The sequence below is a fragment of the Sphaerodactylus townsendi genome, linkage group LG06 (assembly GCF_021028975.2).
Source record: "Sphaerodactylus townsendi isolate TG3544 linkage group LG06, MPM_Stown_v2.3, whole genome shotgun sequence".
Classification (NCBI taxonomy): domain Eukaryota; kingdom Metazoa; phylum Chordata; class Lepidosauria; order Squamata; family Sphaerodactylidae; genus Sphaerodactylus; species Sphaerodactylus townsendi.
The window spans coordinates 78012617-78037136 of record NC_059430.1 but is presented as its reverse complement, the minus strand read 5'-3'; the positions used below and the strand labels follow the sequence as shown (position 1 = coordinate 78037136).

The 24520-nt window shown below is 41.7% G+C and overlaps 1 protein-coding gene across 3 annotated transcripts in view; it reads right to left on the bottom strand.

The window, feature by feature from the left end:
- PLXNB2 (plexin B2) overlaps nt 1-24520 on the bottom strand; it is a 399620-nt gene that overhangs the window by 243738 nt on the left and 131362 nt on the right. The window contains exon 3 of one of the 3 annotated variants that reach the window (XM_048499274.1): nt 21417-21485. The exons of the other annotated variants lie outside the window; for them this stretch is intronic. The gene's annotated coding sequence lies outside the window, so the exon portion shown is untranslated. The remainder of the gene's footprint in view (nt 1-21416; nt 21486-24520) is intronic. 3 annotated transcript variants of the gene reach the window in all.

The following is a 24520-nucleotide window of genomic DNA, read 5'->3' as shown; positions in this document are numbered from 1 at the left end:
GCTGCCACAGGAGGTGGTGATGGCCACTAACCTGGATAGCTTTAAAAAGTGCTTGGACAGATTTATGGAGGAGAAGTCGATCTGTGGCTACCAATCTCGATCCTCCTTGAACTCAGATTGCAAATGCCTTAGCAGACCAGGTGCTCAGGAGCAGCAGCAGCAGCAGAAGGCCATTGCTTTCACATCCTGCACATGAGCTCCCAAAGGCACCTGGTGGGCCACTGCAAGTAGCAGAGTGCTGGACTAGATGGATTCTGATCTGATCCAGCAGGCTAGACGTTTGCCCATCAGGTGAGTTCATTTTCATGCCAGAAGGCCTGTGCCTTCACATTTTATTTGGTTCACAGTTACCTCACACCATTTAGATCATATGCCAATATGATCATGTGCAGATACATTAAGTATTAAAATCACAAGTCAAGTTACAGAACTGTTCCTTTCCTCTTGACAGATGACAGGCCTCTATACTATACTTATGGATATGCTTTAATCCTGATTATTAATACATTTCTCACCATTAAGTAACTACATATTAAGTCCATATATTTAAATACTTTGTGGACGCACATGTGTGAGTGTGCACATGCACAATCTTGGACCTCAAGACTAAATTTTGCCATGAGATCAAGATGAATTTTCTGGGGCCCTACTATATGCAAACATTGAGGATGACCCAGGCCACACAACACTGAGGAGTTTAGAGCGTGTGAATAAGCTCTGATGTCATACAATATCCTTTATAAAATAGGTGCTCTAACAACCTCTAACATTAAATCATAATAAAGTACAAACTTAATTTTCCAATATACCGTTTTTAGGAGACTAAGAAATATGACTACAGATCCAAACAAACAGAAAGTTTTACCAACTAATGAAATTAAAAACCAACCTCAAAGTATATTCAATTGAATGAATTGCAGAAGTAAGTTAAAGAAAAGGTCACTAGATAGTCTTGATTCCTAAAGCTCTATTTAGGAATTCAGCGGTAGGGGGATCTGATATATACTGAACAGGAAAAACTAACTTTCTTTCAATATCAACGAAAAAACTTGAGTGAAAGAACATGGTGGATTAAAAGCAAGATTTAAAATATGTGTGTCTATAGAGAATAGCAATTATTTAAGGGAGTGGGAGGAAAGGCAGAAATTTGAGAATCAATATTCTTCAGTGCATTATTGTGAAAGTTGGTGGCTGAATTAATGTTTGAAGGGCCATTTTACAGAGAGAAGCCAGGCATGAAGTTAGGGATCCATAACCATCTTTAACAACGTAAATATTTTATACCAACAACTTAAGGAATATGTCCTTTCCTGCTGATCCTATCCATATAAGAGAATGCTATATTTGAGAAATAACCTCATCTCATCAACCACTTAGGTATTAATGATGCTATGCATTGGTTTCAGTAGCATGGGGCAGGATTTTAACACACTTAAGACAGATTCAAATAGCTAATATTACAAGGGTGTCTGTCAATACCTGAAGTGGAGAAAATATTTATTAGCACCTCCATTTACACACTCAGAAAAGAAAACTGATATACAACATTTGTCAATTAAAATGTCACACAAGCTTAATGTGCAAGACAGAAACAAGATGCCAGAAGGTCTGTGCACACAAGTTTTATTTGATTTGCTTCACAGCTACTTCACACTATTTAGATCGTATGCCAAAAAAGAATGCAGATACAGTAAGCATTCAAATCACAAGCCAAGTTACAGAACTGGTCTTCTCCTCTTGACAGATGACAAGCCTTTATACTATACTTATGCACATGTTATTTTCCCCAGGCTGTCCAATGCAGCATTCATCTCATTCTGTGGCTGTCAATGGCACACAGAAATTGATCTTGTATTTCCTTCTAAAGCTCACCAAAATCTCCCAATACTCAAACTAGAACGAGCGAAGTGCCTCTGAAGAACAAATTTGACATACCTGCAGAAACAGGCCCATCATTCCTAGCAACAAGTAAATAAGGCCCCTTCCACACGGGCCATTTAAAGCGTTGAGGGGCCAGTAAAAACACCAGTGTGGGGGAGGTGTTCGCACTGCTGCTGCTGCAGAAGCACAGTTGCAACAGTGAATACCCCCCACACTGACGTTTTCTTGACTCGCTCACTGAACGTCTTTTGGAAGACGCCAACCTTCCACCCGGTGCCAGGTAGAAGGCAGTATTTTCCCCATGCCACTTTTTTCCGCCTCTTACCTCCTCTCGGCTGCTATCACTCTACAGAGGCCAGGGAACACGCCTCCTGGCCTCCATCCTCGGAGGCATCGCCATGGCCATGGGGGTGTGTCACCTGGTCTCTGCTGAACGATAGCAGCTGAGTGGAGGTAAGGGGGGGGGAAACAGTGGCCCCTGTGTGAAGGTGGCCCTGTGGGCCACTGGGGCACCAGGGCCGTTCTCAGGACAACGTGCTAACGGCTCCAGGGGGTTCACCAGCTGCAAGTATGCTGGTGCACCCCCGCTCGCACGGCCCATGCAGAAAGGGCCTGAGAAATGTGTTGCACTGAATCAAGCTCTCATTGTAAGCCAATATAAGTAATTAAAATCCATGGCTCATGGCATATGTGAAATATATACACATATTTCCCATTTGTTTTATTGAAGCAGCCTTTTGATGGCACTGCAGTATAATCAAGGCCAATATTGTTTTCTTAAACTAAATACTTAATATACTAACTCAGCTGGAAACAGAATAAGTTAAAGAGAAAGTATAAGAAATATATAGCTCAATACTTAACAGTTTATTCCTGTGCAGAGTACAGCTATCTCCATTACATGCAAAATTATTTTCCCCTAACACTGGTTAGATTAGGCAGTTGACCAAGCCAGTTGCTTGGGGTTCTTTGGCAGAGTCTGCTACTGACAGCTCCAATCTGGCCTAGGGGAAGGCCATACTTCAGAATGATGTCAAGCAACGGAGGCAGGGAATGACTGGCAAAGACATGGGGTTGGAAGATGGAGTATGCAATTTGGGTGATGCCACTTGACTGAATTTTCTGGATATTGTCATATCTGAGCCCTTCGGGAGAGGGCGGGGGATAAATCGAATAAATGAAAAGAAATGAAATATAACAAAGCTTTTCCTGTGTCTTACTGATAACTTTCAGTTTTGCTGGAAGCATTTCACAACAATGTTTACTTTTGACAGATGTTGGTTATCCATTTTTTAATGCCAACTGCTTGTGATAATTGTTTTTTTACTAATTTCAACAGACTGCATTTTTTAAACAAAATTAATTGTTTTAATTGTTTGCAGCTTGCAACCTAATGTTCTATTAATTTCACAAGAAACTTCTTTAAAAATCCCTTGTAATGTGGGACAAAGCCACCAGATGTGGGGAAAAAACCACTGATACCCAGTTGCATTTTGAGAACCAGTGGAAGCTGACATTTTAAATATATTTCGTTTGTGAGCAGTCATGTATCAAGAATACAGAGTTTTATAATAACTTTGTCTCATGTTGATATAGGCAACTGGCTGAACCTATGTTAAATTTTAAATATGATTCATTAATTGTTTGCAAGATCCTCTCACAATCTATTCTTTTTATTGCTTATACTCACCATTAGCCAAAGCACTTCCACCTGTGGCTTCAAACATGACACCACGAAGGTTGCCAGTAACATTTATATAAGTGAAAGCTGTTATTCCTACATGATTTATACAAAGGATTTCCTGAGCAATCAACTAATTCCCCCCCAAAGTATCAGTCTTTGGATCACAGTGTTAGCATGTTTATTGCAACCACTGAAAGGTCAGCATTATTGAAGCTAGAGGATGACCTCACCTATTTACAAGTATTTCCATCCTAAGCAAAATGTTATCTTACTATTCTAAACTATCTGCAATCATGAAACCATCTACATAGGATTAACTTACTGCCTTCATACATTTGGTAAGATGCTCATAACTCTGTGCTAGAAAACATAAAATATTCTTCCAGTGGAAACAGTTACGTTATAATTAAAAGCCTACTGCCCTCTGATAACTGAGCAGCCAATAGCTTGACTATGCAGAACAGATATAATGTTCATAAAGAATCACTACGACCGTGGATCAGAATAACAGTAGTAGGGGAGCTGACAACCATATCATCTAGTGAGATATAATATACAGCAAGAATTCTGAGGCAGGTCAGGATAGCAGGATAACACAAAAATAAACGACTTCCAAGAATTGGGAGTTAGATTAAAAAAGTAAATCTGTAAGCTTCTTCTGACTCATGAAATCAATAAAATAAACAACGAGGCATAGAAAACCCAGGTTTATTAAGAATACTTGTGGCCATCCTAACTAGCCCAAGGCCACCCAGAAAACTTCCATGGCAGGTCTTTCGTGCACATTTGGTCTCTTCGGGTCAGGTGTACATTACCTTTGGGTCAGGTTGTCAATTGCGCAAGTGTTTGCCCCTCTTCAGAACTCCCTGTGCAAACAAAAACAGAAAGGTGGCAAAGAACTTCCTGGCCTGGAAGCAGGGGTCAGGCAAAATGGCAGCTAGGCTAAGGGAAAACAGTTGGACACCTCCTCATATGTAAATGAGGAAACACAGGGAGACCCCACTTCAAAGCACAGAACCATGTCACAAACTGTAAGTGCACAAAGGGCTGCAGAATGGCAATTGGAACTGGGATTTTCTAGGCGCTAGTTCAAAAATATAACCACCACAGCCAGAAAGGCAGTTTTGAGAAGGCATTTTGTGTCCACTTTTGAACGTTAACTACTCTGTAATTATCATTCAGATTCGTTCAATATATTTATCATTGGGTGATTGTATAAATTTATTAGTGATATAAGTTAGTCAATTACATTAGCAATAAGTTAGCAAATTCCATTCAGGTTGCTGGTGTGTGTGAGTGTGCGTGTGCGTGTGTGTGTGTGAATTATTATTTTGTTTGCATTTTTTCCCATCCAGTTGCAACAGATTAATGGTGACCCCTTAGAGTTTTCAAGATAAGGGATAAGTAGAGGTGATTTGCCATTGCCTTCAGCTGCTTAGCAACACCAATCTTCCTTGGAGGTCTCTCATCAAAGTACTAACCAGGGTCGACCCTGCATATTTTCCAAGCTCTGATGAGATCAGGCTATTCAAGATGCTTGCTATATGCTACAGATCATTATTTCAAAAAGGAAGCAGTCTCCTTGGAAAGGCACTACAGTGATAGTCCAACAAATAGCAAAGCTTTGTTTTGGGAAGGGGAAGCTTTACAATCAGAGGTACATCTAAAAAAAGAAGCTCTCTTTACTTGCTGCTAGCAGCAGATGTCATGCTGGGTTACTACCCAGCCTGTTGGCTGAACAAGTCCAAGAGTTTTCAGATCCCCTTGCACGGTCTTCCTCACACCAAGAAACATTCAAGATTCTATGCAACCCTGAAGAACTCTCAGTAGAAAAAAACAAGGAATCAACAAAGTGAGCAGCAAAACTAGACTGAACCTCTCAGGTTGGACGCAGAAGAACTGAGGGAAAAAAGGGGCACATCCCCTTTAGGCACACTCCAATTTAGAAGAAACCCCTACACATGAGTACAAGGGTAAGGCATACCCTCCTATTCTTAGAAGCTAGAAAATTCTCGCTGTCCACAGGCCTGCATATGTGCAGTCCAGGAAATATTGATTGCAGTAGACACAATGCATAACTTTAACCAGGCCTGTATTTACAAAACAGACAGTGGTGACATTTATGAACACAACCACACGGTGGAGCTGTACCTCCCAGACCAAGTAAACAGTTGGCCCAATACGGCCTCTTGTTCTGGAACTACAATAATAGATAATACCATACATGAAAAGCAAGCACATTATGGTGTGGTCTTAGGAAGAGGAAGCAAAGGAAAAAGAATCAGAGAAAGACCCCAGTCCAGTCAACATTAGCCCAAGGGCTCAGATATGGATTTCACATTTTGATCCCTTAGGAGCACTAAACTTCCAGTTGTAAGAGGTGCACAGAATAAGGGAATTCTAAGAGACACTTTAAAAGTCTGATAGTTGGCCTATTTTGAACCTTGCCTGAAACCCATGCTTTATATATGCCTAAGAGTATATTTCCCCTCCAAAAAGAACTACAGAAATCTAGACATATTCTCCATCTAGTTTCATACAGACTGCTCTGTTAATGATGCTATAATTCATGAGCTGTACACCATGAATTACATTTGTTTGATGGTGTGAAGCCCAGGGAGTCTTTTGGACAAAGTGCAATAATAAGTCAAACATTTGCATTCTTCTGATGCAGTAAATGATTCTGGAAAGTCCCCTTCACTCCTGGGTTGATGTGCTGGCACAGATACCAGCTCTGCAAAGTTTTGGAACAAAGAGTATGGCCGTTTCTGCATGGCCATTCTCGGGGGGTGCATCGGCGTATACGACGCCGATGCACCCTCCCCCCCCGGGACCGTTCGCACGAAAAGTCCCGGTAGGGGTGGGGAAGACGGTGCAGCGCTGTGCCATCGCCCAAACACCTTCATTTCCCTCCAACCTTCCGGTGCATCACCCAGGCCAGGCAACACGCCCCCCTGCCCTGCGCAACAGCTCTGAAGTGTCCCCAGGCCTGGACGACACACTGGAAGATTGGAGGGAAGGTAAGGCGTTTGGGAAGGGGGGGGGGATGGCGCCTTCCAGCCGCTGCCATTCGCACGGCAGTGGCTGGAAGCCGCTGTTCCGAAATACCTCGCCTAGGGAGCAAGGTTCGGAAACAGCGGCTTCACACCGCTCGGGGGTTGCGAAGCCGCCGCCGCTGCAATGCAGCAGCATCCCTGGGTTGCTGTATTCCACCCGTGCGGAAACAGCCTATATTTATTATTTATTATTTTATTTATTATTTGATTTCGTATACCGCCCTATCCCCAAAGGGCTCAGGGCGGTGAACAATATAAAAGCATATATAAACATAAATATATAAAAGTTTAAAATTTTCATTCTAAAACAGTATCCCACGAACCCATATGCAACCCTCCCAAGAAGAGTGATGGGTCCCGATGATGTTAGGGACCCTATACAGCAGGGGGAGGATGAAAGCAGGGCACCCTCAGCGGCTGGTCTCTCCGAAGGCTCGGTGGAACAATTCTGGTCTTGCAGGCCCCACGGAATCTCCTCCAAGGTCCCGTGAAGAGGGGTCCCGGATAGCTGGTGGTAGAGTGTTCCACCAGGCAGGCCAGAGCCGCAGCGTCCTGGCCCGAAAGTGCGGAGGCCAGCCGCGACCATTGAGGGGCCAGGGATCTCCTAGTAAATTGGCCCCTCCTGCTGAGCGCAGAGGCCCACCTCGGGACATATGGGGTAATGCGGTCCCGAAGGTACAAGGGGTCCAGGGTCAGCTGCGGCGTAAGGCCTTAAAGGTCAACACCAACACCTTGAAGATGATTCGGAACTCCACTGGGAGCCAATGCAGCTGGTGCAACACAGGCTGGATATGATCCCAGATGGCACTGCCTGTGAGCAGACGTGCAGCTGCATTTTGGACCAGTTTTAGCTTCTAACTGCATCTAGACGCAAGGGAAGGCCCGCCAGAGAGCGAAGTTACCAATAGTCTAGCCTGGAGGTGACCATTGCATGGATCACAGTGGCTAGGTCAGCGTTGGAGAGGAAGGGAGCCAGCCGTCGGGCCTGTCGAAGATGGAAAAACGCAACCCGGGTTGTATGGGCCACCTGGGTCTCCATTGAAAGAGACGAATCCAGGTGGACCCCCAGGCTGCGGACGGAGGAGGTCGGCGCCAATTTGCCTGGCATATACAGACATTAAAGTATTAATCTCCATAGAAAGAGCTTACTGAGGTTTATATGGGCTTTGTTGCGGCCAACCAACAAAGTTGACCATAGTTTATTTTAATGCCAAATATCAAGTCTTTCCATTCCATATATGTAGGATATAAATGCGTATTTCTTAAATGTTTTGCTAAAAATGTTAAGCAACATGTACCATGTCTACCATATGAAGTTATTTTTGTGACTTCTTAGTTTGGGAAGAAATTGCCCTAAAGCTAAAGCAGATCAATTTGCTATTGCTGAATTCATACTATATTAATCTTCCCCTATGATTTTCCACAACAGTTTTACTCATCTGAATATTGCAGGTGCCTCTCTACAAAAGGTCATGATTAATTAAACAACACAAGGTAAAGTTGGTCTCTAGCAGGAACAATATTGGTTTGTTACCATGTAGATAAATAAAATGTTAAAATGGTAGTAGTTACATATTTTATTGCAATTTTAGCTGTACCTCCAATTGTAAAGAAAAATCATGATTTTAGGTATATGATTTCAATGAAATATATACCTGTTCATTTCTTCAGTCCCAGCCTCCAAAAAGCAATTAACATTCCCACAGCAAGTTTGTAGAAGTCAATTCCACAACTGTGTTACAGCCATGCCAAACCACCTTTTAGTGTGCTTCTGCCATAAACTTTTTAAGCACAAATTCACACCATCAACAATGGAATAATGTAGTCCAAAAATAAATTATGCTGATGCAAAGTAAGAAAATGAGCCTGTTCCTTATTTTAAAACCCTGGATTTCCCATTATGAAGAAAGTGCTTGGTGAAGTATTAGGGAAGAGAAGAGGTTTGTGAATTACCAAGGAAGTCCAAATATCTTAAACCTACAGGTTTACCCTTTCCTGGCCAATTTTTCACTGTCTTCTACCATCCCATTTATTCCTTCTTTGCCACGTTTTGCAGAGTCCAATTATCCCCAATATCTTCATGGAAGAATTGACTTTCTTTGCAGGCTTCGAAGTTAAGATAAGGGGAAACATGTATAGCACATAATAAAATCTCACCTCCTTACAACTTGTTCCAAAGTTAATTGCACTGACAGTCAAACTGTCATAACTTCTACTCTACTTCATGCAGCAAATCCAAAGAACAAAAACGGCAATATTTATGGCAACATATGCAATGCTCTTATCTTGTAATGTGTCTTTTTAAAAACAAATCCTTGACAGCCTCAAAAGTTGCCATGAGGCAGATAATTTCAACAATTACTAGTTTTAGTTACTAAGCTAAAGTGTTCAATTGACTTGTTGTAGGATGACATCTTAGGAAAAGTTAATTTTGATCTTAAGTGAACTAAAATATTGGTTCTGTGAATTGTACCTTGATGCATAATTAATTCTACAAAACTTGAAACTACATTGCAGTCATGGAAGTCTTCTCTGCCAGGAAAGATTGGAAAGATAATGAAACCGTTTATCTTAGAAGCAGTGAATGAAATGTGAAACAATAAAACCATAAATAGTAAAATGGGAAAGCGCTGTACCATCTCTCTCTATGCAAACTGCAAAGCTAAATCAATTATATGATTTGATATAAAACACTAAGCTATTTGCTTCTTTAAACAAATGGGAATGAGTGATGTTTTTAATGAATGTGACTGTCATTTGAATTATGTTACCTTAATTCATTGCCATGTATGAGAAGCCAATGTAGCCCAATTTAGCTCTCAAACCATCGAATCAAGTTTCTGTTTTCAATAAGTTAAGTAAATCCTGCCCAAATGCCAGCAGGCCAGCTCCTAATATTGATTTAGATGGTTCACATAATTTAAAAGAAACCCATTACTAGGCAAAAAAGTCTATCATTTTTTGTTAGTTGGAGAACGTAGCGTCTCAAAGACTGAAACTAAACTCATACAGACATTTATCACCATCAAAAAGTTATGCAGTGCTTTGAACATTGACAGTGTTCTCGTAACATTGTATTGTAAACTTCATAGCCACCTTGTAAGTCAGCTATTACTGTAGACAGAAAGATAATGACGTGAACCCAAATGAAATTAGAACTGGGCATTTCCTGATCAGGAGCTCATTTTTTTCAAAGGAACTATGCAGTGTAAGCTCTCAAATCCTACAGTACTAACTGCAGTATTCACCACAGGTGCAAGAAATGCAAACATCAGTTGATTTGTTCACATAGGGTCAAGGTTCTTTACTGGCTTGTAGAATGGCAGAGGCTACCAAGAACAAGAAGAATGTTCCTCTGGCTTTGGGCACAGTTCCAGCCGGTTAGATCACAGCCATTAAAGTAAATTGTCCTTTCACAGAGGAAAGATATGCATGTATGTTGATGAATCCATGGTTGAATATTTGGTGCATTTTGCTCCACACAGTTCCTCCGCCCTTGACTGAAATATATTAATGAATTGCCTTTTAGAGCATGAATGAGAAACAGCAAATTCCTACTGAATTAAACTCAGTGACAGATTCAAGAAAACAATGTATCATTAACAGTTAGTGTAATATTTAATTATTGATAAAGTACATATAAGAGAAACATTGCCTTAACCAAATAAAACTATTTATAACATTAGAAGCCAATCTTGTTATTTGGCTCAATTGTACCAGCATGGTGTAGTGATTAAGAGTAGTGGACTCTAATCTGGAGAACCAGGTTTGATTCCCCAGTTCTCCACATGTGGCCTGCTGGGTGACCTTGGCTCAGTCACGGTTCTCTCAGAACCCTCTCAGCCTCACTTACCTCACAAGGTGTCTGTTGTGGGGAAGGGAAGGTGATTGTAAGCCACTTTGAAACTCCTTAAAGGTAGGGAACAGAGGGGCATAAAAACCAACTACTTCTCCTCCTTCCCCCACAGATGGGAACCAAACATAGCTTACAAAATTCTCCCTATCTATTTTATCTGCACAACAACTCTAAGTTAAAAGGATAGACTGGCACAAGGTCACCTGGCAAGCTTCCAGGCAGTGGAAAATCTGGGTCTTACAGATCCCAGTCTAACAGTCTAGCTACTATGTCATGCTGGCTCTCACACCAGTGCTTGTGCATACAGAACTAGGCCTCACAGGTCAGACAGTAAACTATCCTTGCAAAAACTGAATTTTCACAAAGACTTAACACTGGTTGCAACAGAACAAGAAGTAACTATAAGTACACAGAAAAGTACCTTTTAAAACAAGATATATCAAGTACAATGTCTGTTGTAGATCTTGCAGTTAAGAATATCTGTCTGAGGGATCAGAACAGATGTGGTTGTAGTATACAACTTGGCTGTAGACAAGGTATAAGTACGTGTGGAGGCATGTAGATACGTTTGGTGATCAGTTTGGTCCAGTATAAGATAGTTTTTATGCTTCCACTATGTATTTGTACAGGGCTGTCTAGAAAGTGTATTTTCTTAAGTGGATTTGTTCACTGTCAGGTTATAGTGGGGTGAAAGTGGCTGTAGGCCTTGTGAAATTAATCCAGTGCTTCTTTCCCATGTGTCGAAATGATAAAAATGTCATCCATAAGTCTCAGATACAAGAGATTCTTACCAGCAGGATTTACCACAGACATTCCTGGAATTATAATATCCATCTGATATAGTAATGAAAAAGATCAATGAAGCCAGGATGATAAAAAATGATAACCTCCAACAAATGAAACAACAGAGCACTATTGGTGGTCACATAGAGCTCTCAGCATAAACCAATTCAAGGTATCATTAACAACCTACTACATATACTGGACAATGCTACTCATCTTTCACAGACATGGGGGGTGGGGGGGATGGAACTTTTCTTGCTCACAGAAAGTATCCTAATCTTAAACAACTTCTCATCCACAACATCCTTTCTAGACTGCAACAAACCAAGAAACCAACTCTGTCCTCATATTCACCTTGACAACCCATTCACCTGGCCTAACTTCCGTACCATCTCAGGCTCATCCACTTGTTCATCTTCTAGCGTTATATATGTTTTCAAATGTAAGAAATGTCCTTTCACTTTACATTAGATGAAGACAAAAGAACAAATGGAATAAATCCAACATAAAAAACCCACATCATTCAAAACCCAGTGGGTCAGCATTTTAATCTTCTAAGTCATTCCAATGTTGTCTGAGGTGAGTCCTCACACAGAATAGCTACAAGGGGGATTACAATAAGAGACGGTTAAATGAAAATTCATTTAGAAAGTCAGAATACTAAATCTGCCTGCTGGACTACAAAATCACAATATTGAACTCACCTGCTGCCTCAAAGGCCCACAGGGTGTACAGAGGCAGGAACAGAGTTAAACTCTGGGCCTGGCCAGGCTTAGCGAAGCATTCAACTATGGGCTTGGTCAGGCTGAGTTCAGCTTTAAGCTCTGCCTCTGAAATGCATGTGACCTTTGGGGACAGAACCAGGAGTGTAAACTGGACCCAGTCAGGCCCAGGTTAATCAGCTTGTACAGGTCCAGTGTTAAACTGCGAGCTCCACCTCTGAAGTCCATGTGGTAAGTAAGGAAAGTAGGTAAGTAAGACATGTAAGTAAGAGAGGGAAGGAGAAGGGTTTTCTTTCTTTTTTTAAGGCTGATCAAACAGGCCCCCAAATGCCCCCCAAATTGGCAGTTTCATGGTCTGATTTTAGCTCCCTTTCATTGCTGCCATTTTTCAAGTGAACATGCCCCCCCCCCCCCAAAAAAAAAATACTGACAAAGTTATGGAGGATGTTTCTGGTTTACATTTACCAAACATTTACATTTACCATCCTTAGTTGCCATCAGTTGAAAGAGACTTGGGGACACTGATCACACAACACACAGGTGCTAGTTTTTTGGGGAGGGGGCAGCATTTTCCTTCTGCTCTAATCAAGCTGATTACAGTATACATTGTACCTTAGCATCCTTTACAAGCAGTTTTTACAGCACCTCTACCACTTTCTGACTAAGATAAAAGAACTCAGATCTACATTTCTACTGTATCTGACAGAGGGAGCCTGGACTCTCAAAAGCTTATACCCTGACATTTTTGTTGGTTTCTAAGGGCTACTGGACTCAGATCTAATCATTCACATGGGAATTTCATAATAGAGTTTTCAAATCTCAGAATTCATCATCACTGGAAAATGAACAGGAATGCCACACTGAATTTTCTCAGTGACTCAGAAGCAGCCAAAAAAGAATCACTCCATTTAGTTCAACCATGGATAATTTTTTAAGATTTGTTACCCATTCTGAGCATCAGAGTATGGGAATGCAATTATATTAACTGTTAATTACAGGTATTCACTAAAAAGAAAATGTCTGGATAGACTGGAGAACAATACAGTACTTTGATTTTCAAAGCGGTTTGTATACATTCTCTCAGAAGGAGTACAAAGGGTCATCCTTTTATTGAAAATAAGGGCCTATGGGGAAAGTGACTTGCCTAAGGGTTCATGTCTAAGACTTCAAAAAAAACACAAGAAGAAACAGCAGACATTCAAGGAAGGGTTTATCGACAGGCCTGTAACCATTAGTTGATTTATACATAGTATTTACTCAAATTCAAGGCCAGGCTTTCCCAGGTCATGTTATTTAAAAAAGAGGATGTTGTCTTAAATTCAAATACAAGTTACATACAAAAGTTGTACACAGTGTTTCATATGTAAATTTGTTTGGGGTGGGATGTCTTCCTTTCAATGAAATACAGTACTGAATCAGTGCTAAATTAGGAAATTTGCCGTGCAGGGCCTTTCTGACAACCAACTACTGTTCTCACTACTAACTTTGCAGCCACAGTCAGACAAACATACTTTCAAGGAGCTTATATATATATAAGCTTTCAATAAAAAGATGACCCATTCAATAAAAGGATGACCCTTTGTACTCCTTCTGAGAGAATGTATACAAACTGCTTTGAAAATCAAAGTACTGTATTGTTCTCCAGTCTACGAATACCTGTAATTAACATTTAATATAATTGCATTCCCTTACTCTGATGCTCGGAATGGGTAACAATAAATCTTTTTATATATATATTTAAAGGACCTTCAGATTTCTTCCTTTACACAATGAATGCTCTTGAGAAGGAATAGGGAACTGAGGACTTGAATATGTTCCGGACTGAGCCTCAACCAAATGTCCCTGGCAAGCTTATATACAGTACAACCTCAGTTTTCGCTGGTAATCCGTCCGGTGACTATCAGTGAAAACCGAAACTGACGAAAACCGAGGCTACGCTGTCTGCGTAGGTGCAACACAAACAGCGCAGCGAATTTATGCAGAAGTCGCCTCAGATTTTGTCGGCAAGCTGACAAAGTCCGAGGCGACTGACGAAATCCAAGGTAAAAAACGGCTGGCAACAATGGGCGAAAACCGAAAATGGTGAAAATCGATGTCACCGAAAACCAAGGATCCACTATACTTTTTACATACACTACCCTTCTCCCCACTGGAGACTCAAACCATCTTATAACATTCTCCCATATTCCATTTTTTCCTCACAATAGCCCTGTGAGGGAAGTTATGCTGAGTGTGTGAGAATGGCTTCAAAGGACATAGTGAGCTTATATTGGGGATTTGAACCTGGCTCTCCCAATCCTAGCTCCACACTCTAACCACTATACCACACTTGATCTCTCTTCAGAAATTAAGCACTGATGTGAAACTCAAATAGTATTCAGAGTTATCTGCTTTAGGAAGCTGAAGAAGACTGCATGCTGATTTGCCATAATGATTCATGTAGTCCATGGGTGTCAAACTAGGACTGGATATGATTTAAATGTGACTTGGTTGGGCCAGGCCAGGAGGGGGGTTGCCTTGGCTAGTGAACCTCAGGAGGCTCACCAGATCAGCATGGCGGGGGAAGGGGGGCACAGCTGTTGAGCCTACAGTGTCCTTGCCAGTCAGAACAGCACTGGAAGAAGTGGTTGGAATGGGGGAGGGGGATGCCTGCCTCAATTGGCAAGCCTATATGAAGGGTGGGATGGCTTCCTCAGCAGGGCAGGGGGGTGGCCACCTAAGCTGGCAACCTTGCAGCAGGTTCATCAGTCAAGATCATCACAGGGAGGGAGGGAGGGAGCTACTTACACTGGTGAGCCAGCAACAAGCTTGCCAGACCTGATAAGCTGTCTCAAGGGGCCAGGACAAGCCGCTGGGCCACACGTTTGACACTCTTACAGTTGCCAACTGGATGCCTTGAAGAGGTTCACAAACGTGGCCCAAAAGTAACAGCTCTTTTTCATTGTTTCCCCAATTCCAGCAACTGGCATTCAGGGGTACACTGCTTCTGAACACAAAGGTTCTGATCAGCCAGTATGGCTGATAGTAGTTGATAGAACAATCCTTGATAGTTGATACAACAATCCTGTGATTCAGACCACAGCAGAAGAAACAGGACAAAATCTACCTGCCCCACCCCCACCCCCTCAGTAAAAGCTGATTGCAGAGAAGCCAGACAAAGGCAATGAATCATGCAGAGGAACAGCAGGCAGCTACTGGGACCTTTTAGTTATTTAGCTGATTGTACCAATTCTGACAGCACTCCAGTGTTCCCCAACACATGCTTTGAGAATCACTCCTACAGGAATTGGACTGTTAAGCAACATATGTAAAAGAAGAGTGCAAACCATTTAAGTTCCTATTTTCCAACATATATCATTGCCTGATTTAGGAGGTCCTACATGCAAAAGTTTTTCTTTCTTCCTTCATTGCTTTCTTTAAAAAAAAAAAAAAGGAAGGGGGAGAAATTAAACCCTGCAATCTTATCATCATACTGCCAGAGACTTAATGGCCATTACAACGAAGAGATTCTTCTGTGTTTTAAAGAAGTCAGGGTATCATTGGGACCTTTCAAGGATAATAATGTGGTTATACCCTGCAATTAAATCAGTTCAAATGTGCAGTTATAATACCAGATTCAGCTGCAACCTTTCAGTCACACAAATGCAGTTAAAAGTCCCACACAAAAGGGAAAAAATCCATTACTGCTGGAACACAATTTGTTTAATATGTAGTTTCCCACTTCCTCTTCACTCTGGTAAGCACAGAGGAACAGAGGATGTTTTGAGAAACCTAGCAATGCTTGCAAGCACAAGAGAACAGGCTCAAACTTCACTCAAAACACCCAAAGGCTCTTCTTAGGTTACAAAAGACATGTTTGGTGGAAATACTGGGGAAACCCCACAAAAACGTGTTTAAAAAATCTCCCAGTAGGATTTCATTTCATTGGTCCCCAAGAAAGATAATGCAATGGTCTGTTGATGACACTTTTCACCTTTCGCCTCCTACACTTTTGAAAATAGTTTTTCTTTGCCAAGTTGAATCACAACACATTCATCTGTAAAACAAGGCAAATGCTACAACACGTTTTTTTCAAATAAACCTTTCCACTAAGTGAAAAATAAATATTTTAATAGTCAGAAATATTAACTCAGAATATATTGATGCAAGAATTGTCACAGGCAATTAAGGAATGTAATAAAGGTAAAGCCCCCAGACCAGATGGCTTAATCACAGAGTATTACAAAAGTTTGGAAGAGAAAATAAGTTTAATAGTACTTGAAGTGATTAATTCTATTGATTCCTCCGATAACCTACTATTTTCTTGGCACGATGCACATATAACACTGGTTCATAAAGAAGGCAATGATCCAGAATTAATACAACCTTTTTGACCTATTTCTTTATTGAATGTAGATTACAAACTTTTCACATCAATAATGACAGATTTAGGAAATGTACTAAATTAATTCATGTGGATCAAACTGGATTTATTCCCAAAATATATACAAAGGACAATGCAAGATGAAGGACAATGTACATACAGAGAGCAGCAGAGGCATAGTGGTTAAGAGCAGGTGTACTCTAATCTGGAGGAACCAGGATTGATTCCCCGCTCTGCCGCCTGAGCTGTGGAGACTTATCTGGGAAATTCAGATTAGCCTGTACAATCCCAACACACGCCAGCTGGATGACCTTGGGCTAGTCACAGTTTTTTGGAGCTCTCTCAGCCCCACCTACCTCACAGGGTGTTTGCTGTGAGAGGGGGAAGGGAAAGGAGTTTGTAAGCCCCTTTGAGTCTCCTATAGGAGAGAAAGGCGAGATATAAATTTAACTCTTATTCTTCTTCTTACACTTTGTTATCAATGTCCTTGAATATGTTAAACAAAGGAGAATCAAAACTGCCTTTATTTCCTTGAACACCAAGAAAGCTTTTGATAATATCTCATGGGATTTCATGCTGACAGCATCAGAACATCTAAAATGTGGATACTAGTTTTACAAACTGGATTTGTAGAATATATACTAAACAATGAGCTAAAGTTTTAACAAATGAATTTTTAACAGAAGAACTTCAAATTGAAAAAGGCACTTGACAAGGATGCCTTTTGTCTCCACTATTATTTAATCTGGTATTAGAGGTATTGGCAATGGCAATCAGGCAAGATTATCAAATTAAAGGTATCAAAGTTAAAAATGAACAATATAAAAAGAAATGTTATGCAGATGATGCAGTGTTAACTATTGTGAACCTACATTTATTAAACGCATGATAGAACAGATAGAATTATATGAATCATTCTCCAGCTATAAAATTATTAAAAAGAAACCAAAATAATTCTAAATGCTTTGACCCAGCAAGAATACTAAGGATTCATGCACTTACTGTGATGTTGATGCTAAAACAGTGAAATATCTGGGCATACATATAACAGGCCACAATGAAACATCATTAAAAGACAATCTTTCAGAAGCGTGGAAAAAAAGATGGTTTATCAAGATAGATGAAGTTAAAATTATGGATGAGAAGAATCGCTGTAATTAAAATGAGAATCGGTATATTGCCAAAACTTAACTTTCTATTGCAAATGTTATACCTGGCTGCCACCCCCAAAGAGGCTTTCCAACGGCATAGGAAGGTTGGAAAAGTCAAACAGCCTTCCCATCGCCAAAGAGCTTCTATGGGCCACAATGGACTTACCATATATAGTCGTGTATAAGCCGACCCATGTATAAGCCGAGGCACCTAATTTTACGACCAAAAACTGGGAAAACTTATTGACTCGTGTATAAGCTTAGAGCAGTAACTGCAAAGCAGGGAAGAGCCAGGGCGCCTGCTCCCCACCGGATCGCTCCCACCCCCCACCGCCTCCTGGATCCCCACAGCAGCCTTGGCTCCCCTTGGATCCACTTGGCTGCTCTGGCATTTCCTTGCTTGCAAGCAAGGAAACGCCAGACAGAGCATTCACCTGCTTTTTGCAGAGCAGGCGGGAGCAGGGAAAAGCCAGGGCCACCCAGGACGCCGGGCGCAAGCCTGTGGGGGGGGGGGGCAGCAGGCTCCTGCCCCCGCCGCCCATTCTTCCCCTAAGTCACTCACCTTTTCCTTTCCCCGGTTGGCTCTGAAGACTTGGCTTCAGGGAAGCTGCCGCTCGGGCAGAGTGTCTCTGTCATTCTCTTAAAAGGGCAATGCTCCAAAGATTGCTTAAGTTTTGTTACAATTGTGGGCACAATTTATAACTGAATCTATATATATAAAAAGCTAACAGTGTTTTTGTTAATGGTAGTATAACTCAGTAACTGCTGGGCCAATTCCTCTGAAATTCCCAGCCACTATAGTCAGCCAGGTGAGAGTGTTTTTAGATGTTTACATACATGAAATTTCACACCTGGCCCAGGTAAAACGCCTTTTTCCTGGCACTCCATGGTGAAGGACATGCAGCTGCCTGTGTGTAACTGTCACCCTTAGAATGTTCGTGCAGCTTAGAATGTTCACTCAGATGGCCAGATATGAGCAGTGAAAACAGTACATAGGCAGTAACTCGAGTGGAAGTGAAACACATACACATACATACACACGAGGGAGAGGGAAGGGAGGGAGAGGAAGGGGTGGCATGCAAGGGAAGAGAGGGAGGGAGAGGAAAGGGTCAGAGGGGGAGGCATGCAAGGGAAGAGAATTGAGAGAGGGGAGAGAGTGAGGGGTGGCATGCAAGGGAGGGGAGGCAGGGGGCCCAGCATCTTGATATGACCCACCCACCTTAGTGGAGGGAAAAAGAAAGGGAGGGGGGAGGGGAGGGGAGGGTGGCATGCAAGGGAAGAGAAGTGAGGGAGGAAAGAGAGTGAGGGGCGACATGCAAGGGATGGGAGGGAGGGGTCAGGCACCCTAGATTACTTGAATACTGTGGTTAAAGTTAAGAAAACCAGGCACACATTACTCAGGAGTAAGCTCGGTACAACAACCATGACATACTTTGAATGGCTGCATTGTGCCCCTCAGAGGATTTCACCACAATAAGCCACAGCAACGCGTGGCCGGGCCGCGCTAGTAAATTAAATAAAAATAATAAGTTAGGGTTAAGGCAAGGGCAGCGGTTCAAGATTGCCTTAGTGTTACACTGAGTTCTAGGGCACAGTCCGAGAATAGGGCTATTGTCAGTTTTATGTTTTGGGTTTTTGTAACGCCATTGTAACGCCGTTGTAACGCCGTTATAAGGGTTAGGGTTAAGGCAAGAGGAGCGGCTCAGGCTTGCCTTAGTGTTATGTTGAGTTCTAGGGCGGAGTCCAATATTAGCGTGATGGTCAGTTTTAGGTTTCGGGTTCTTTCCTTTTTTGGGGAGCAATATTTGACTGAATATATTAAATAAAAATAATAAGTTAGGGTTAGAGTAAAGGCAAGGGCAGCGGTACAGGATTGCCTTAGTGTTACATTGAGTTCTAGGGCACAGTTCGAGAATAGGGCTTTGGGTTTTATGTTTCAGTTTTTTGTAACAACGTTGTAACGCCGTTGTAACGCCGTTGTAACGCCGTTGTAACGCCGCTGTAACGCTGTTACAACGCCGTTACAACGCCATTACAATGCCATTGTAATGCCGTTGTAACGCCGTTATAAGGGTTAAGGTTAACACAAGGGGAGCGGCTCAGGCTTGCCTTAGTGTTTTGTTGAGTTCTAGGGCAGAGTCCAATATTAGCGTGATGGTCAGTTTTAGGTTGCTGGTTCTTTCCTTTTTGGAGGGAACAATTTTTGACTGAATAAATTAAATAAAAAAGAATAAGTTAGGGTTAGGGTTTAGGCAACGGCAGGGGCTCAGGCTTGCCTTAGTGTTACGTTGAGTTCTAGGGCACAGTCCAAGAATAGGGTTATGGGTTTTATGTTTCGGGGTTTTGTAACAACGTTGTCACGCCACTGTCACGCTGTCGTAACGCCATTGTAACGCCTTTACAATGCCATTGTAACACCTTTGTAAACAATCGGGCCGCTGCTATTACACACACTCGTGAAAGTTTACGCCATTTATTGTAACGCCCGCCGATTACACTGTGGTTACTGCCGCGTTATTTATTTATTTATTATTGTTATTTATTTATTTATTTATTTATTTATTTATTTATTTATTATTTGGTTTTATAACCCGCCCTATCCCCGAAGGGCTCTGGGCGGCGTACAACAAAGGTAAAATCACAGATCGACTAAATACAGTCAAAACCAAACAATTAAAATCCAATATAATAAATTACTAACTTACTAGCTCCCCATTTAAAACAGCGGTTGATACAAGATTAAAATCGAATCGGGCGCCCAGCAAACCCATTACGCCTTCACTACGCCGTTGTAATGCCATGGTCACATTGTAACGCCGTTATAACGCCGTTACAATGCCATTACAATGCTGTTATAAGGGTTCGGGTTAAGGAAAGGGGAGCGGCTCAGGCTTACCTTAGTGTTAGGTTGAGTTCTAGGGCGGAGTCCAATATTAGCGCGATAGTCAGTTTTAGGTTGCGGGTTGCGGGTTCTTTCCTTTTTTGGGGAACAATTTTTGACTGAATAAATTAAATGAAAATAATGTTAGGGTTAGGGTTTAGGCAAGGGCAGGGGCTCAGGCTTGCCTTAGTGTTACGTTGAGTTCTAGGGCAAAGTCCGAGAATAGGGCTATGGGTTTTATGTTTTGGGTTTTTGTAACGTGGTAACGCCATTGTAACACCGTCATAACACCATTGTAATCCCATTATAACGCCGTTGTAACGCCATTGTAACGCCGCCGTTACGCCGTTACAATGCCGTTGTAACACTGTTATAACGTTGTTGTAAGGGTTAGGGTTAAGGCAAGGGGAGCGGCTCAGGCTTGCCTCAGTGTTATGTTGAGTTCAAAGGCGCAGTCCGAGAATACTGCTATGGTTAGTTTTAGGTTTTGGGTTTTTGTAACGTCGTTGTAACGCCATTGTAACGCCATTATAATGGTTAGGGTTAAGGAAAGGGGAGCGGCTCAGGCTTGCCTTAGTGTTACGTTGAGTTCTAGGGCAGAGTTCAGTATTAGTGCGATGGTCAGTTTTAGATTGCAGGTTCTTTCCTTTTTGGTTTTCAATTGCCTGCTTCTGCAAAGTCACCCATCCAAGTACCGACTCCACTTAGTTTCTGGGTTCTGACAATGTCATGCTATTCCATTCCATTCCCCCCTCCCCCTCCCCCTCCCCCTCCCCTCCCTCGTTTTAGCCCATGGGCAAGAGAATATTTCCAAACTAAAGAAATGAGATTATCCCCCCACACTGCACAAAATTAATTATTATTCTTCAGAAGCAATTCCACATGATAAAACACATAAAATGCTACATGTTTCTACAATAAAATAATTTCCCAAAGAAAATGAAGTTCCTGATTTTGTTCCCTCTGTCAAATAAGACACAAATGAAACTACTGACCAACACTCAATGTCCACCAATTCTACAGGAACATTTGAACTTACAGTTGCCTGTTGAATTTTCACTCAGCCACTATTTCTGGCAATCTAGCCTGCAACCCAAGGGACCTATTTCTATAATTAGAAAGAGAAAGCACTTGATTAGCTCATCCTGACAAAATAACCTATGACAAACTTACATAGAATTATGTGCCGTTATCTGTGAAGTGAAATGTAAAACCTTTAAAACGGAATGTTGTTCTGGAAGAAAAAAGGGATTACAACTTGCATGCTGTTAAAGCACTCCAAAAAGTTAAATAGATTTATGTTGACTAATAAGTTCTAATTGAAGGAGACTGCTTGGAAGAATAGCAATAGTTTTTGATGATGCACATGTTTTCTCAAAGTGCCTTTGCCAAACCCTGTCCCTCCCCTGCCTAACTAATCCTATCAACAATTCCCTGGTGGAGCATTTTATCAGTGGCCTTTGGGATTTGAATGCATCTTTAATATATTATTTTCTCAACAGCAATAAAAGCCTGCACTTCCCCACCAAATGCAAACTAATTTTCAGAAGCCAATGTGGGGTTTATTGGGTGAATTTACATTATTTTTGAGGCTGTTAAAATAATTTATTTAATTATAGTACTGCTCAAAATATTACATAAAATAACCTCAAGACTTTGACTCTTATTTTCAAATGAGTGCCTTTTTAAAAAAAGCTTCCAGTTAAATTCATCCTTTCCAAGGGAATCTGAATAATCCATTGATCACACATTCCTGAACATTTCAAGGAGCTTTTAGCATTAATTACATGTGACAGCATTATGATTCACTGTAATAAACTGTCTTCCTACCAAATAACAATATAGTTGGTATTTGCAATACTATTGCTAACAATGTATGGATTCTTTTGCAGTGACTGAAAATCAGTGCAATCACTTTTTGCAGTGATTGAAAATATTCCAGTCACTAATTCATTAACTATGCTTGATACCATGGCTACAGATCTACACAATATATCCCAAGTTCATTTCCCAAAGACTCTTTTAAACTACCAAGTGAATCTATATATATATATATATCACTTGCATAAGAAATTAAGCAGAAAGAATGAAACTATCATGTTATGTTGATGTTTCTGTGAACTATATTTGCAATTTGGATGACCATGAACAGCAAATTCCTTTGCTATCTTGTCTGACAGCTTGGTTGATGAATATCAAGTTTTGACAACCAACCAACTGACTTTGCATTCATTGGAAGCAATTCTCCATATATCCTGTTGACCGAACAGGAAGTTAACATCACAAGTTCTCCTCTTCCAAAATGATTAATTCCATACATATTTTAAAATAGTTCAGATGAAAATCGTTACATGAAAACTAGTAAAATGACACATGAATAAGACAAACAGGACATCCATATGTTTGACATAGTTTTGTTCAAACTTGATAACAAGGATCAAATTTTTAAGTATATTATGGTAATAAATTTTCCTTGAATGGTAATCAACTCATAATTATCACAAAAATCCAGTAAATACATTTACAAGTGGCAGTATTATCATTACGCAGCTAACTGGTATTAGGGTGCCTCTGCTTGTTTCTTTTTAAAGCTCATCAACAACATGATGTTGTACACAGTGGCCTATGAGGTTCAAAATGTCAACAACTTTTTTTCACTGATGCTTTTCTTAGAAAGGCCCGAAGATTTTCTTTCTAATTTCACTTGACCTTCAGTGATTCTGCATACAACATCCTTTGCATATGACGTAAGTAATCACTTGTTTTTGCTGACAATTTCATCCTCATAAAGAACACAGGGAAAGGGGATTCTCCAAGGTTTCTAAGACTTCTTTTCTAATACAGACCCACTCAGCCAAGATAAGGTTAATTGTAAACAGTCACATAGATCCATGGAAAATTCAATAACAAACCTATTGAATACTTTTCACTGTGGCCAACCAGAGGTGTATCTAGGGAAAATGGGGCCCGGAGCAAAACCTGAGTTTTCTGCTTCCCCTATGGGCTTCACCCTAGGCCCCAATGGGGCAAAGAGCAGCTGGGTCGGCAGCAAGGACGTAAGTTGGGGGAGGGGTTCCCAGGTTCAGACTCTCCCATTACATTTCCAAAGCTCCGCCCCCCCATTCGTGGTTTTTTGTATTTTTAGTGGTTTTTTCAGTTTTTTGCCTGTAGGGGGCACAGCTTTTAGGCTAGCAGCATCAAAAATTTCAGGGATTTTTGGGAGACTCTCCTGATGATACCATCCATGTTAGCTGAGGTTTGGTTCAGAGGGTCCAAAATTATCGACTCCCAAAGGGGGTGCCCCATCCCCCATTGTTTCCAATGGGAGCTAATAGGAGATGGAGGCTACACCTTTGAGGGTCCATAACTTTGGACCCACTGAACCAAACTTCACAAAACATGGGTGGTATCATCAGAAGAGTCTCCTAAAGATACACGGAAAGTTTGGTCCCCAGATTCTTCTTTTAAACCCACCCCTTTCGGCATGGATTTAAAGGGAGAATCTGAGGTCCCCAGTTTAAACATTGAAAGTGATGCTGTTTCAGGGTAGCACCCTGAATTGCACCCCAAAACAGCATCACTTTCAATGTTAACTGGGGACCCTGATTCTCCCTTTAAGGTAGATTTAAAAGGAGAATCTGGGCTCCCAAGTTTAAACACAACTGAAAGTAATGCTGTTTGGGGGTGGATTCCAGCATCACAGCAGCCACCCCAGGGATGGGGGTTGGGGGCGGAAAACTACACCGGGCTCCATTTCCCCTAGCTACGCCTCTGCCCGGAGGGGAGGGAAGAAGGGACTGCCAGCTGCCGGCTGAGAGCCCAGCGGGTGGGGGGGCAGGGTGGGCAGGGCAGGGGAGTCTGCCATCCCTGGCCTCAGAGAGCTGCTTTTATAAGCACTGAGGCTTGGGGAGGCATGGCCATGCCCCCAGGAGTAGGTGGGGGCATGGCCACACCCCTTGAATCCACCCCATGAAAAAACCTATAGCTACCTCACTGGTCGGCAACCACCTGGCCTCTAAATGGAGACTGCCAGAAGACCTCACTCCGGGGGGTGGGGCTCAGCCGAGTCTGGGCAAGGTTTGTCTGCAGCTGTGCCACGCCAGGCAGTCCCTCTGGGCTCTCCTTCACCCAACTGGCTACCAA